The sequence below is a fragment of the Cnephaeus nilssonii genome, assembly GCF_951640355.1.
Source record: "Cnephaeus nilssonii genome assembly, chromosome: 7".
Lineage (NCBI taxonomy): Eukaryota > Metazoa > Chordata > Mammalia > Chiroptera > Vespertilionidae > Cnephaeus > Cnephaeus nilssonii.
The window spans coordinates 90,201,527-90,215,004 of NC_137078.1; the positions used below are offsets into that span (position 1 = coordinate 90,201,527).

A 13,478-nucleotide genomic window follows, 5' to 3' on the forward strand; every position below is an offset into this window, starting at 1 on the left:
TATCTGTAAAAAAAAAAAAAATTAAGCAGTGAGGCCAAGAATCATCAGAACGCCTTTTAAGAATCACAGAAGAGGCTATATTCACTGGAAGCCTGATGCATCTATCTTTTCCATGGAAGTAGATGCCTGGCCTCAGGACTGGGCAGATAGAGTCTGAGGGTGAATGCACACTGTACAGGCAGCACCAGCTGCCATTCTATCTTTTCACCTTCATCACTGAGTTTCTGGACTCTTCTGTGGCTACCGTCTCTCTTTGGAACGGTTGGACTCAGCTTTGTCCTTGAGGTAATCCTGTGCGGGTACCTAATAGCAGTGACCATGTGCTAATTTTTCAGACTCTCTGAGAATGTAAGGAGTGCCCTCCTGTTGCTCCCGCCCACGGGCTTTTCTGTTGGTGCTCCAAACATCTATCTATAGCAGATCAGAACTCCTCTTTCCAGGAGTCTAAGCCCAATGAAGCTTTCAACTCCAAACTTATCCGCCTTCTAACTTCCATCTGGGTCATCCACCTTACACTGGCTATCCCACACACTGTGTGATCTTAGGAAAATTACTTAACCTGGGTGGGGCAGTTTCCTCGTCTACAAAATAGGAGTCTTAATAGAACCTCTCTCATTGAGTTGTTAGAAGCTTTATTAAATGAGTCCACATACTTAAAGCACCAGCACTAGGAACACACTCAATAAATCGGTAAGCTGCTGGCCATCATCATCTCCACCATCACCTCACCACAGATTCTCAAAGTAGAGACACAGCAGATTAAGGTCCACTAGAAAGTAACCATTACATTCAACTATTCTTTTTCCAGACTCTCAATTTCAAATGGAATTCTTCTTTTGAGGCATTCTATAAAATACCATGATATAAAACATCAAAGTGCTTGGCATAACAAACTGCTAGTGTCCTCTTATCTCAGACTAATTCAGAGAAACGAGCGATTTAAAATGGAAGGAGGCTTTGAGAGACTTATCTGCCTTTGCTCTGCCGTTCTGGGCCATGCTGCTCTGATCCAATAGTTCATCCAAGATAACTCTCAACAGGCCCAACTGCAAAATCTCCCAAGCAACACATTCATCTAATGAGTGACTGGGGACAGTGACTGCATCACATCTAGGGTGACTCTTGCATCCTGCATCAAGAGCCTCAACAAGCAATCATCACTTCAGTGCTCTCACATCCAACCTCTTAGGTGTTAGTAAAGACCCTTGGCTTTGTCGCTGGTACCAACAGACTTTTTGCTCTGACCTGAAAATGTGGATGAGTCCTGAGTTCTCACCAACTTGATTATGAGAATACTTTTCTTCAACAGGGAGTAAATCTGGACCAACACAAAGCCAAATTCTAAGTTGAGAGATACTAGTCTAACGTGAACATCAAAGCACTCAGGCAAATAAAAGAGACCAAGTCAAGCCTTGGGACTCCAGAGGCTGTGTGCTTACAGTATAAAGGTTTGGAGCACTGGCTCTAGACCAGTGGTTCTCAACCTTCCTAATGCCGCGACCCTTTAATACAGCTCCTCATGTTGTGGTGACCCCCAACCATAAAATTATTTTCGTTGCTACTTCATAACTGTAATTTTGCTACTGTTAATGAATTGTAATGTAAATATCTGTGTTTTCCGATGGTCTTAGGTTCTACAGCAGCGGTTCTCAACCTGTGGGTCTGTGTTTTCCAATGGTCTTAGGCGACCCTGCTAGCGGTTCTCAACCTGTGGGTCTGTGTTTTCCAATGGTCTTAGGCGACCCTGCTAGCGGTTCTCAACCTGTGGGCTGTAGAGCCTAAGACCATCAGAAAACACAGATATTTACATTACGATTCATTAACAGTAGCAAAATTACAGTTATGAAGTAGCAACGAAAATAATTTTATGGTTGGGGGTCACCACAACATGAGGAACTGTATTAAAGGGTCGCGGCATTAGGAAGGTTGAGAACCACTGCTCTAGACAGACAGCCAGGGAGTGAAGTGCAGCTCTGCCCCCTAACTATCTATTTAACTTTAGATAAGTTGCTTAACCCTCTAGGCCTCAGTTTCCTCATATGTAAAATGGGGATAACAGTTATCTCATGGGGTAGCTACAAGCAATAATATACTACTACATGTAAATGAGTCAATAGACATAAAGGACATTTCCTGTAACATTTTAAACATTCACTAAATGTTAAAAGGAATAATAAAAATACACCTGCCAAAATATGTTTTTATATTTCTTAGGTTGGATGGTCAGTTCACAGATGTACTTTTTAAAAATCACTCTGCCTCATCATTTTATATGTTATCTATTTATCTTCTATATATGGCAAATATTACAAAAATTCTTCTTTAAATGAAAATAATTTCTAGACAATCACATTACTAGTTTCATACAGCTGGTCTGAGATGGGAGTCAGCTAGGAAAGAGAGAATGAAGAGGGTTAGGCCTCTTATAGCACAGACCTCTGGGCTATCATCAGAGATTTCATTCAAAGCCTTAAACTCACTGAAAATCGGGCGGAGATATAAAGAACTTCTGAAATCACCTGGTTCAATGCCCACATTTTGTAGATGAGAAACTGTTGAGAAGTAAAGTGTTTTTTAAGACCTTCTAGTTAACTAGTGACAGAAATGAGGCTGATCTTGTTACCCCTGTCTGAGCTATATATTCTAAGTGGGAAGTAATGAGGAAGACATTTTGGAAAGGGAAAGAGGTAGACACAGTTTGGAAGGGTTAAGGAAGCGACCTAACAATATGTAGCCAACGTTTACCAAAATCTATTATATCCCAGCACCATGCCAAGAACTTTGCATGGGTAGCCTTATATAATTTGTGCAAAACCTGTGAGGCAGTTACTATTATTAACTCCACTTTCAACTGGGAAAGTGGAGGCCTGGAGAGATGAAATGACTCACCCCAAATCACAAAGCCAGGGAGTGGTGGAGTCAGTAAAATGAACCCACACTGTCTGACTCTGGAGCTGGAACCTTACCACTCACTGTACCTTGCCCAACCTTGAGAATTTAAAAAGCAGTTAAGCTTTTGATCCTAGAGTCTTTCTCCTACTTTTTTGGTAACTTCTTTGTTCAGAGGCACTGCAAAGATAAAAGAAGTGATTTTTAAGTAAGAGCAGATGACATTATATAGCATTTGCTTATTCTGGGCAACATGAGGCATCATACACATACTTCTCAAGCCCCGGACTTGTCCCAGGCCACACAGCTGGGCTGTGAAACCCATGCAGCCCCAGCACGACTCCAAGGCCACGTCCCAGCCTCATCAGTGGACAGTGTGTCCAGCAGGTCTTTACCAAGTTCAGCCAAGTGCCCTTACCTGCAGTTTGACGCTGCACAGGGAAGAAATTCAGCATAATCTCTGCTCTTGGGGAGCATATGGCACAGCTGAGAAGAGACCACCTTCAGCTTAAAATCCTTCCTTTCTTACACCTTAGTAGTTAAGTAGCATTAGCACTGAAGAAAATGAACCCCCAGCTCCCTGTATTACTGTCCTACTGTCCTACTCCACTACTCAGATCAGCTGACCTTTGGTACCTTTGTGTTCATTCACAGATGAACTCCATTCTCCTCTCCTCCTAGTGCTGTAAGCTTCTTCTTTGGTCTTTGAAGAAATGCGAATTATTTTCATCTCTATCTTTCTCTCATCCATCACCAGGGAGTACGACAAGAGGGTTAAATTAAGGAGCTAATAAAAAATGTAAAAGGCATAACTTCTTTATTGTTTTTAACTTTGAGAAAGAGCCTATGGAGTCTCTAGTATTTGCTCAAAAATGTTCAAAGGAAGACCTGGAACATTTCACCCTCAAAAGTTTGCTGCCCGGGAAGAAAATCCAGAACTCCAGGGGCCAATTAGTCTGCTGTCTTGGACTTTGACCTTGGAAAGTCTCCCTGTGGATTGAATCTGACTGGAACTGAGGGCAGCTGACAGCAGAGTGGTGTCTGGGTGGTCAAATTTAATGACTGCCAGGCCTTTAGAGCAACCTTTAAAAGTTATAGTACCACAGCAATGTCAGGGCTAAATGTATAAGAGCAATAAGTTTCGCTGTTAAACTTACAAGTTCCTATTATGTTCCTGACATCATGCTAGGAGCTGGGCACTCAAAACAGAGGCAGTCCTTTAAACATCAACTCATCAAATTGCACTAATAAAACTAGACAAAGAGAAGGCAAAGCGTGAGCAAGACGAGTAATGACAGGAGGGCTTACCATTTATAAATGGCCAAAGTGAGGGCAGTATCTGTGATATGCATTAGGAGGGACTAATAAAATATTACCAGTTTGAGTTTGGAATAGTGGCTCTCGGCTGTCTTCCTTCTGCTTTTCCCTAGCCAGTTGGAGTTAAAATTTGGAAAAATAAAAATCTTAATAAGGAGCGAAAAACAAGTTAGCTTCTAAAGCTGACTTTAGCTTTGTAACCTTTGCGTTACTTAACCTTTCAAAACCTGCTTTCTCAAGTGTAAAATGGAGTGAACATGTATGTGGGAGTTCACAATGCTATTCTCACTTTCGTATGCTTGAAATTTCCAGTTTTAAAATGGAGATAATAGTACCTATTGCTTAGCTGCTATAAGGATTACACAAAAGAATTATGTAAAAACACCCCGTACAGTGCCTGGCACTTTGTAGGTGTTCAATAAATGGTAACTGTTATTACCAACACACTACTTTTTAAAGTTCTGGGGTGGGGATAAAGAGAACAAAATACTATGAACCAGTGGATTAACAGCTGCAGAGTGCAGATTTATAGGTCTAACTAGAGGCCCGGTGCACAGAATGGTACACAATAAGTTTGGAGTATGTGGATGTATGCAACTTCTCTGAGATGTTTTAGAGGGAATCTTAAGAATTTTTTTTTAATTAAAAATGGAAGTCTAACTGAACAAGAAGCATACAAATTTTATATAAGGAAAACATAAAGCACTCCTGAAAAATCATAAAAGTAACCCTGAGCAAGTGGAAAGACAGGATAGGACAACCCAATATCAGAAAGATGTCTGTTTTCCCTAAGCTGACTCATAAATTTAACATGATCTCAATAAAAATGCCAACAAGTTGTCTCATTCTGAAATTAGACAAATTAATTATGAAGTTCATATTGCGGAATAAATAAGCAGAAACAGCCAAGAAAACCCTGAAAAGGAGAAATATGAAAAAATTGGCCTTCCAGATAGTAAAACAAATTAAAAGGCTCTAAAATTATGATGCTTTTGTAATTGCATATGAACTAGCAAATCAGTGGAACAAAATGGAAAATCCAATAAGAAATCCAAATGCATGCAAGAGTTTTATATCCAAGAAAGACTGCATCTAAAATCAGTGGAGAAAAGGTAAGAACTTTAACTAGTTTTGGGATGCCTGTCTGGCCAATAGGAAAAAGATAAAATTGATCTTTTCTCAAACTAAATGCCAAAAATTCCAGATGGATTAGAGTCTTAGATATTTTTTTAAAAAGGTGAAACCATGTATGTACTAGAAGAAAACATAATTCCTCATAAATTAAGAGTGGGACAAACTTCCTTACTCCGACTCAAAATCTAAATCAGCGGTTTTATTTAGTCAGGCGCACTAACCTCTTTTCCCTTAGGATGCCAAATAGAAAAAAAATCATAACAGATAACACAACAATAGCCATCTGGTGTGAATGAATCAAAATTATATCTTTTTTTTTTTTTTCCAATCGGCTAAAACTATATTTTTTGGTGTGCTGCAGACTTTTAGTAATCAGTTTATGTGTGCCATGAGATGAAAAAAGTTAAAAAGTGCTGGTCTAAAGCAGGACATACACTGTAAGTCTGATAAATATTACTATAAAATATATAAAACTTTTGTACAGCAATAAAACAGGCAAAGTCAGGCAGATGACAAATGGGAAAAAAAATCTTGCAACTTATACCACAGACATTGGGCAGCTAACCTGTATCCCAAGAAAGGAGAAAACAAATTTAAACTATACTGATATATTATTTCTTACCTAACAGAATGACAAAAGCCCAAAACTGAAAGCAAGATTCAAGAGGGAAAAAGAGGAGTCAGGCATGAAATAAAAACTTCTGTGAATGCACCCTGTTATATAATTTGGATTTTGAAATCATGCAAATGGTTTACACAGTTAAAAACAAAATTAGCCTTGGCCAATGTGCTCAATGGTTAGAACACCTGCAGTGCACTGAAGGGTCTCAGGTTCAATTCTGGTCAGGGCCTGGGTTGTGGGTTCACTCCCTGTCCCTGGTTGGGGAGCATGCAGGAGGCAACCAATCGATGTGTCTCTCTCTCTCATCCCCTCTCTCTCCTTTCCACACACTCCCTGAAAAGCAATGGAAAAAAGATCCTCCGGTGAGGATTAACAAAAACAACAACAAAAAATTAGGCTTTTAAAGCAATTTTTAAAGTTTCAAACAAATGAACCTGTTTATCAAGCTGGTGGCATAGCCACACAGAGAAAATAATTACAAGTGCCTTTAGCACAGATTTGACTATACATCCCAAGTAGCATATAGTCTAAGGACAAAGAAACCACACAGAAACTAAGACAACATTCAGTAATCTAATGGTCAGTGTGGCTAATAGCATCGCCACTGGCCGGGTTAGTAACATGGCCAGGAAATCAGCAGCCTCAAAGCCCAGAGCGTGGCCCAGAGAATGAAGTTCAGTGACCCACTGAATGTTTACTACAGCTTAAGTAGATGAGTGAGAGGGAGCTAAGAGCGTGCTGAGATGAGGCTTCTAAGAGTGTGCCGAGATGAGGCTTGAGACTGGCCCAGCCAGAGAGCTCGAGGCCAGCAGATGCCAAGCCACGAAAATGCACTATCCTGAGGGCAGACAACCATCCTGGAGTTTCAAGCATGAGAGTGACATGTTCAGATTTGTGCTTTACAAAGATCACTGACAGTGAACAAAACATACTGAAGAGCAGAGCTGGAAGCCAGCTGAGCAGCTAGAAGGCTGTTGCACTGACCCAGGACAAGAGATTATAGTAGCTTTAACCAAAAGAAAAAAAGGGGGCCATCCAACAGGTGTACAGCTGACATACATGTGTGCTCTTTGTGAGTGGGGGATGGAAGGAGGGTGGCGGCTTCAGAGAAGGGCAAGGACGTGGGAGGTTTCTGCCTTGGGCAACTCTGTGGTGCCATTTACTGAGACTAATAACTGAAGGGAAGTACCAGATGGGAGGAAAGTGGCAAGTTCCCTGCTGCCTGAGCCCCTGACATGCTATTTCAGTTAGGGGGACAGGAGCTGAAGGGGTCAAGAAGGAAGATCCTCGCTGCAGCCTAGAAAACTGAGAAACAGAGAAGAAACTAGTTAACCTACTAGTTTACCTCTTGCAATATTTTCTCCAAGTCAGAAATAGTCATATCCTGTTCACTTTTGTTTTTATATTAAAAAATTCAAGTAACCAATATTTGGAACCTCAACAGCTATTATTTACACTTGTAATCCTATATTTCTAATCTCCCTCATCCTTCTTGGGCCCTTTCCTTCATAAAATATTCCCTATTATTTGTCCCAAGAACCAGACTCTAGGACGTATAGCAGAGGCCACTCATCCAGATACCTCCAGAGGGCAGGCAGGTGTACAATCTCTGACGTTTAAATGTAAGCCACTAGTTGTTAAACACTATATGACCAAACGCTGGCCTACACAAGATTTCTACTGAGGTGGCATTTTTACAAAATAGCCTAAGATAAAGATTTAAAAGGTATTTCCTTCCTCTTATTTCCCTTCCAGTACTAATAAACCCAGAAATTACATCTATGAATTGACTTTCCCAGGGGTCTTAGTATTAGAGAAGTTCTGAGTAAAGTTGTTTTCAAAAAGCTCTTTACTTTCACAGGTACAGACAGAGGGACTCCGGGACAAAAGCAGGCAGGCATCCTCTCCTCCTTACTCCTCTGTCTCTGCCTCCCTGACTCTACCTCTCTCCTCCTCTCCATTTCCCTCCTAACCCTCACCTCCTAACTCTGAGGAACTGAACCCATCTGTAAGAAGTTGAAGCCCAGAGCCAAATAATTAGGCTGCTACTGCTCTTCCTTTCACCTGTCTGAAGAAACAAATTCGGAATCTGCTAACAAGGTTGCCAAGACAACATGCCCCCATTTCACCAGTCTCACGTACAATAAGGGCAAACAAGGATCTCTAAGGGATTTCTGAAGCACCTCTTTGGGTAAATATCTCTATTACAAATAAGCATTCAACTATGCTTGACTGCTTTAGGCAGGAAAAAAGGTTGGAAAGATAATTTCAAAACTCTGAGATCAAGGCCATACAACTCTAAAAAGTAACTGTTTCCCGAGGGAGTCTCAGCCCTACTTCCATTTGGTGATGGACATTTCGTTGTTGGCTCTGCACCCTTTGAGGGGTCAGGGACTGAGATCTGATTAATGTAATGGGCTCTCCCCCCAGAAAAACAACAGTCACACAAATCTGCAGGCAAACTCAAAGGGTTCATGGATCCCTTGCAGCTGGGCCATTCACCCCAGATTAACAATCCTTGCTAGAACACATTTACTTCACCGAAGGAAATGGAATACTTGAAGTCATGATTTTGAGGACCTGACAGCATGATGTGGAGGATAACAACATTAGGAAAGTGTAAGGTAAGTGAGCATTCTTTCCTTTCCCTTCTCTCTCTTGAGGCCTGCAGGAGTCTCAAAACTGCACACCCTGCATGACGTTTAAAAAGGGACAATCTCACCTTTGAATTTAAATAATCTTAATATTTTTCTTCTCTGTGGTTATAGCTTGCTTTTTTCTATATTATCAAGATGATGACTTTAGAAGGCAGGCTATTGGAGATCCAGAAACCATATCTCCCAATCCAATGCCCTTGTAAAAATCAAAGCGCTCACTCTCTGGAGGAGTTGAAAGAGGCTGAGGGGTCACCGCCCGCCCCCAGGGCGCTGGCACAGGCAGAACTTCAGAAAGGCAATGTAAATACGCAGTATGAGGCAACGGGGCATACCAATTTGTTTTTCAATCTATTTTATTTCAGTTCAAAGCCTCGTTGCAGACAGGCAGTCCAAGAAAATAAGCCACATTTTAGTTACACTCAGTCTTCCCCAATCTCCTAAAGCAGCTGAGCATTGTCCGAGTGTGGCTCTTTTTCCTGCGCTGCCTGTCTGCAATGATGCTTTGAACCGAAATAAAATAGATTGAAAAACAAATCAGTATGCCCTGGCTCTTCCTGCAGTTTTATATTATCCTTCAAAGCTAGTGTTACCACCTACTCTTTACTGGAACCCAACAGACCCAAATCACAGAGTGAAACTGCAATACTTTAAATGTGAAGGTCCCACCCAACCCTAAAATAACCATTTAATTCGGGGCTTGTTGTTTAACATTGCATTAACATGCCACTCTCTGTCCGGTTCCGTGCTCCATTTGCTGGGCTGGATCATATCTTCTGATGACATGTGCCATCTGGTTACTGGATACAGTTTAAAGCAAACCTTGACATTGCTCATCGTATATAGTTTGCTCGATTTATTACTGCCTCTGTAATTTTCCATGTTCATGAGCCCAAACATCATATTATGTTTACCTATTTAAAAAGTCCCCTACTTGCTTTAAACGTATTTAAAGCAGGGCATTGAAAATAATGCAACATTATTTTGAAAACTTTTAGAGGAAACCCAAATCATTTGCAAACAAATTTTGAAATGACCTCCAACTAGAGTGTGAAGCCTATCATTTTGTTAGCATGCCTCTTTCATGTGTGCAATGGAGGAACAAACCGTTTCAAGCTTAAAACACCAAAATGATGAAAAATGCTCTAAATAGACATTTGTATAATTAGGTTGAAAAAAATTACATCCCAGTTGGAAAAGTTCAACTCTTAAGAGAAACATTAAGAAAAAATAAGATTTGTCCTTCTTCCCCCGAAAGACAGAAACACACACACACACACACCTTCAATTTTGTCTATAACATTCTTCTGGATTTTTGTAATCATTTACCATTTTACATAAGTTTCCATTTGGGGCCAAATTTCATTAGTTTCCTCTGATTGGAATTTGGCAGCATATATAACAAGAAAACTCAGAACCTATTTTTACATGTTCTCTAACTTAATCCACACAATAACTCTTTAAGGAGGTACCATTATCCACATTTGGCAGATCAGACAACCAATCTGTAACTGGCCCACTGGCATGCAGCTCTGTCAGCAGCAAAGCCATGTTCAGGGCCAGGGACTCCGGACAGGACTGAGAACCACAGCACAATCACTCATTTCTTTCCGTTCTGCAGCACCCCAAGTTCTTGTCAGCTCACAGGCTCTAAACCTGCAGAAAAGTCCTGCCTTCCCACTTCTCTCCCTTTTCCCTCCTTGCTGGACTGGATCCTTGTCACTCAACAAGTTTCAGCTTAAACTTTTCCAAGGCCCTCTCAGGTTAGCACTGCTTTGTTTCCTTTTAGCAGTTGCCACAATTTGGAATAACTTTGTTATTTCTTCACTGTCTCAGACACTGTTTTAGGTCCATCTTGCTTACTATGGTATTCACAGGGCCTAGCACAATGGTGTCTGGTACAAAGCAGGCACTCAAATGTTTGCTCAACGAACAGCCTGGATTTGTTTATTTAATATTTACCAGATGACTGGTTGTGGGCACTGGCTAGCAGCTGATACAAAAGACTGCCCTTGAGGACAGGACCTCCCACATTGGTAGAAAAGATAAACAGATGGACTAATACAGGGTGGTGAGTGTGATCAGTTCAGGTTCAGATCCCAGCTCCCTTATGCATTAGCTATGTAACCTTGTAAATCTCTTCTGAGTCTCAGTGTATTCATCTTTAAAATGGTAGTATTAATACTACCTATGTCATAATGGTGTGAAGATTAAAAGATAATCCATGCAAATCAAGCACATAGTCTAAGACAAGCTCAAAGAGCTCTGGGCAACACAAGAATTAATAAATATTAACTACTCATTTGTTATTATGATGCTCTGACAGCTGTATTTGAAATTATCTTTGTTTACTTGTGTACCATTTGTCCAAGCCCCTATATAATTTAAATTCTGTGGAAGGACAAAGTTCACATTGATCCTTTCACCACTGTATTTCCAAGGATCTGGACCATCCCTAGTACACAGTAGGTGGTCAACAAATACTGAATGATTTATGAACGCATGCATGCAAACATAATATTCTGAAACCATTTGTTAAATCAGTGATGAATATGCCCCGTGTGGGCTCAATCCCCGGTGTGGAATGTGCAGGAGGCAATAGATCAATGATTATCTCTCATCATTGATGTGTGTCTCTCTCTTTCCCTCTCCCTTCCTCTGTGAAATTAATAAAAAATATATTAAATAAGTAAATAAATCAGTGATGAATAGCTAGGTTTGGGAACTACTGCCATATATGAAAGGCATCTAAACTAGAAAGTGGAGGGTGGCAAAAGTTCGAAGATTTTAGCCAAGGAGAGAGATATTTCACTTTGGGGTTGTCATTAAATCTACATACACCACACAAAAGACTTGGATACAATTCCAAGGAAGAACCAATAGCCCCAGATTGAGAGAGTTGAAAGAATAAATTCTGAGCATACGGCATGGGTCACCAGGCAGGGGGCTTCCAGGCATGACCTATACAACCTGTGATCTAGGACCACCGTAAACAGCTTAACCACTCAGAAACTAAGATTCCTCCTCTTAAGCAGAAACATGGACACTTGCTTATAAAGTGTTGCTAGCACAAAAATGTTGTGCATGAATGTAAATAAACCACCTGACTTCTGGTAGGGGCTGGGTGGATGGTATTATTGTTATTTAAAGTAGGGGAAACAATTCCCACTTTGAATAATACATCATTAAGACCAGAAGAGATAATGGAAGTCATAGTGTTTTGTCAAACAGCTCTCGGTGCAAGGGACAGGTGTACCCAGAGTTTCCCATTAGGTGTGAAGTGACCGGAGAAATCGCTGGACAACATCGACCCAGTCTATTTGTGTCAAGGGTAGGGGTCGGCACCCTTTCTGTGAGGGGCCAGCCAGACAGATATTCTCTGCTTTGTGGGCCAAGCGATCGATGTCATGCAACATGGGACTCTCCCAGCTCTGCTCCTGCAGCAGGAAAGCAGCCACAGACAATACATAAACAATGAACGTGGCTGTGTTCCAATGAAACTCCCTTTATGGACTCCGAAATTTGATTTCATATAACTGTCACAATTCATATGAAATATTCTTCCCCCCGCCCCCCAACCATTCAAAAATATAAAATCCATTTTTAGTTTGGGAGGGGGACGTTGGGGGAGGGATTTGGCCCTAGGCCAGATGGCCCGCGCCAGGCGAAGGGACTTGGCGGGGGAGGGGAGGGGGAGGAGGGAGGACCGAGAAGATCGGCAGCGGCAGCGCGAGGCCGCGGTCCGCCGAGGAGCCGGGGTGCGGGGCCAGGGCAGGCCCGGGGGAGAGAAGGCCCCCGCGGGGGGCGGGGGGAGGGCCCAGCCGGGACCCGCCGCCTTTCTCCGCCGGAGGTTAGAGCCGAGCCTGCGCTCCGGCTGCGGGCCGCTCCTGGGGGTCCCGGGGCAAGGGGCGGCTGGGACTGAGCAGAGCCCGCGGAGTTCGACACGCGGAAGGGTCTCTGTCTCTGTGATCCCCTCATGTGGGGCGCCTCTCAAGCCTCAGCTCCAAAAGGGGTCTCCACGCTGAGTCCTAGCCCCGTTTCTATGGTTACCTGTTCAGCACCGATTCAAACTGCCGTTCTTTATTGACAGCGCCATAGAGGACACGAACACTCCTGCCCGAAGGGAACAATAAAGATTTCTCCATTCAACAGCGCCAGAGACGCCACAAGGCGGCCATCTTGAGGCTGGCGAGGCAGGGATACCGGCGAGGAGGGGGAGGCCCAGCCTGCCTCACGCGCCGCGGTCACGTGCCGGGGGCGTGCCTCCGGGGCGGGGCCTGCGTCGCTCACGCGCTCTCCACCAATGGCAGGCCGAGTGCTGGCCTGGCCGCCCGTCCTCGCTCCTCTCCCCCACACTTCCAGGGAAGTTCTAATTGGGTTCCACCGTCCCTCGCTGACGCAGCAGCCCTGGGGTTAGGACCTTATTCCAAAGAATGGTGGGAAGGTATACACAAAAGATTTCTCTCCGTTTTTCCAAAACATTACGTTCACGTGCAAGGCGGAGACAGGACCGGAGGCTGGTCCCCGGACGGATTCTCATTGGTGGAGAGGCTTGACACCGCTCAGACATGATTGGCTAACAGGCCCGTGTCAACCAATCGTGGTGTCTTGAAGGCATTTTTTTTTTTAGAGCCCGCCTCTCCTCCCACTTTTAGTGTTTAGGGTTTGGGAGAAAACGTGTTTACGGCCGTCTGTTTGCTAAATTCCCGTGTCCCGCACTTGGTCGCACACGATACGTTCCACGTTGGCGCTCCCCTTGCCAGCCTCACACGGCCCAGCCGAGGAAGTGAGGTGCAGACGGCCTCCGGCTCATCAAGCCGGGCCCGCGCGGGCCCCGCGCCGCACACGGTCACTCTGAACCG

At 43.1% G+C, this 13,478-nt stretch overlaps 1 protein-coding gene across 3 annotated transcripts in view; it reads right to left on the reverse strand.

The window, feature by feature from the left end:
• The window catches only part of ZBTB40 (zinc finger and BTB domain containing 40), a 60,285-nt gene extending 47,476 nt beyond the window's left edge, over positions 1-12,809 (reverse strand). For all 3 annotated transcript variants that reach the window (XM_079776721.1, XM_079776722.1, XM_079776720.1), the window contains exon 1: positions 12,667-12,809. The gene's annotated coding sequence lies outside the window, so the exon portion shown is untranslated. The remainder of the gene's footprint in view (positions 1-12,666) is intronic.
• Between the last annotated feature and the right edge of the window lie 669 nt (positions 12,810-13,478).